Genomic DNA, 2,823 nt, shown 5'->3' with positions numbered 1-2,823 from the left:
TTTAGGCATAGTGCCTAAGGCATTTGACTGCTAACCAGAAGGCTGGTGGTTCAAACCCATCAGCCACTCCTCGGAAGGAAGGTTGGGCAATCGACTTGCTCAGTGACACTGCCTTGGAAACCCAAGGAGGGGTTGCTATCAGTTGGGTCTGACTCAACGGCATATAACAACAATAGATTCCATGGATGTTGCTTGTGGATCCAACTAATATGAAATCTTCAACAACTTCAAACTTTTCTTCATTTATTGTGATGCTGCTTATTGGTCCAGTTGTGAGGATTTTTGTTTTCTTTATATTGTGGTGTAATCCATACTGTAGACTGTAGTCTTTAATCTTCATCAGTAAGTGCTTTAAGTTATCTTCACTTTAAGCAAGCAAGGTTGTGTCATCTGCATGTTGCAGGTTGTTAATGATTCTTCCTCCAATCCTGATACCATGCTCTTCTTCATATAGTCTATCTTCTCAGATTATTTGCTCAGTATACAGATTGAATAAGTATGGTGAAAGGCTACAACCCTGACACACTCCCTTCTTGATTTTAAACCATTCAGCATCCCCTTGTTCTGTTCAGATGACAGCTTTCTTGTCTAGGTACAGGTTCCTTATGAGCACAATGAAATGTTTTGGAATTCCCATTTTTCTCAATGTTATACATAATTTGTTATGATCCACACAATTGAATGCTTTTGCATAGTCAATAAAACATAAGTAAACATCTTTCTGGTACTCTGCTTTTCAGGCAAGATCCATCTGACATCAGCAATGATATCCCTCATTCCATGTCTCCTTCTGAATCCAGCTTGCATTTCTGGAAGTTCCCTGTCAATGTACTGGTGCAACCGTTTTTTAATTATCTTCAGCAGAATTTTACTTGGGTGAGATATTAATGATATTGTTTGATAATTTCCACATTCTGTGGGAATGGGTACAACTATGGATCACTTCCAGTCAGTTAGGCAGGTAGCTGTCTTCCAAATTTCTTGGTATAGACAAGTAAGTGCCTCCATGGTGGCATCCATTTGTTGAAACATCTCAGTGGGTATTCTGTCAATTCCTGGAGTCTTGTTTCTCCAATTCCTTTATTGCAGCTTTGACTTCTTTCTTCAATGCCACTCATTCTTGATCATATGCCACCTCCTGAAATAGATGAATATCAAACAATTCGTTTTTATACAGTAACTCTGTATTCCTTCCATCTTATTTTGATGTTGCCTGCTTCATTCAGTATTTTGCCCATAGAATCTTTCAGTACTGCAACTCAAGGCTTGAATTTTTTCTTCAGTTCTTTCAGTGTAAGAATTGTGAGCATGTTCTTCCCTTTTGGTTTTCTAACTCCAGGTCTTTGCACATTTCATTATAATAATTGACTTTGTCTTCTCCAGCTGCTCTTTGAAATCTTCTGTTCAGCTCTTTTATCTTGTCATTTCTTCCATTCGCTGTAGATACTCTTCATGAAAGCAAGTTTCAGAGTCTCTTCTGACATCCGTTTTGGTCTTTTCTTGGTTTCCTGTCTTTTAAATGACCTTTTGCTTTCTTCATGTATGATGTCTTGATATCATCCCACAATTCATCTGGTTTTTGTCACTGGTGTTCAACGTGTCAAATCTCTTTTTCGGATGGTCTCTAAATTCAGATGGGATATAATCAAGGTGTTTTGGTCATCTAGTACCTCTGAAAGAAATACCACAAATGGATGGCCTTAACAAACAGGAGTTTATCCTCTTAAAGTTTAGGATGCTAGAAATCCAAGTTCAAAGTTCCAGCTCTAGCAGCTGTGTGGAAGCCCCTCAACATTGTGCTTCAGCTCTGCCTCTTGCTCCTCACCCACTGGAGCTAGAGGCATCTCTTCACTCAAGCAGCTGCTGGCTGCTGAGGCTGACAAGGCCAAGGTTGACAAATAAACCAGCACAGTCCCAATATTACTACACAACATGGTAGGTCACTAGTTCAAATCCAAAGATAGTTCCAAGATCGGCAGGAAAACATGGCAGGTTGCTAAATGAAGACTCAGCTATATGCTGGGTCCAAGCATGCCAAAAAGCTGTGGAGACTTTTCTCAAAACTTCTTACATACTGGAAGCAGAGCACATCCCGATGGCAGCTACATGGCTGCTGCAATCAATCCCACCATGGAGCTGATTACCAATATCATCATGAGGAATAACTACATTCAGCTGCCCAGCCACTGAAAACTAGGTCTAGCCAAGATGACACATAACCTTAACTAAGATGCAAGGTCAAATTTTGGTTCTCCTGGACTCGTTTTTTCTTCATCTTCAACTTGAACTTGCATATGAGCAATTGATGAACTGTTTCACAGTCAGCTCCTGGACTTGAAGATATTGAACTTCTCCACTGCCTCTTTCCACATATGTAGTTGAACTGATTCCTGTATATTCTTTCTGACAAGGTCTACATGTATAGCTGCTGTTTATGTTGTTGGAAAAAGATATTTGCAATGAATAAGTCATTGGTCTTGCAAAGTTCTGTCATGCGATCTCCAGCATTATTTCTATCACCAAGGCCGTATTTTCTAACTACCAGTGATTCTTCTTTGTTTCCAACTTTCACGTTCCAATCACCAGTAATAATACATCTTTTATTTTTCTGAATACATATTCTTGAAATATAATTTATGTACAGTGAAGTATACAAAACTAAAGTGACATGGGTTAATGCTTTATTATTTATTTGTTTATTTTTTTGCAGTGCTACCTCACCTCCCCTCTCACCCCTGGTAACCAACAAAGTTTCTTTCCATATATAAACCTTTCCTTGACTTTTTACAATAATGAACTAATGCTATATTTGTCCTTCTGTGA

The 2,823-nt window shown here is 38.9% G+C and overlaps 1 protein-coding gene across 1 annotated transcript in view; it reads right to left on the bottom strand.

Moving 5' to 3' along the window:
• DGKK (diacylglycerol kinase kappa) overlaps nucleotides 1–2,823 on the bottom strand; it is a 436,632-nt gene that overhangs the window by 91,222 nt on the left and 342,587 nt on the right. The window lies entirely within an intron of this gene.

The sequence above is a fragment of the Orycteropus afer genome, unplaced genomic scaffold (genome assembly GCF_000298275.1).
Source record: "Orycteropus afer afer isolate SDZICR_OR568_19922 unplaced genomic scaffold, OryAfe1.0 scaffold00831, whole genome shotgun sequence".
Taxonomy (NCBI): domain Eukaryota; kingdom Metazoa; phylum Chordata; class Mammalia; order Tubulidentata; family Orycteropodidae; genus Orycteropus; species Orycteropus afer.
This window is presented reverse-complemented; position numbering and strand designations above follow the sequence as displayed.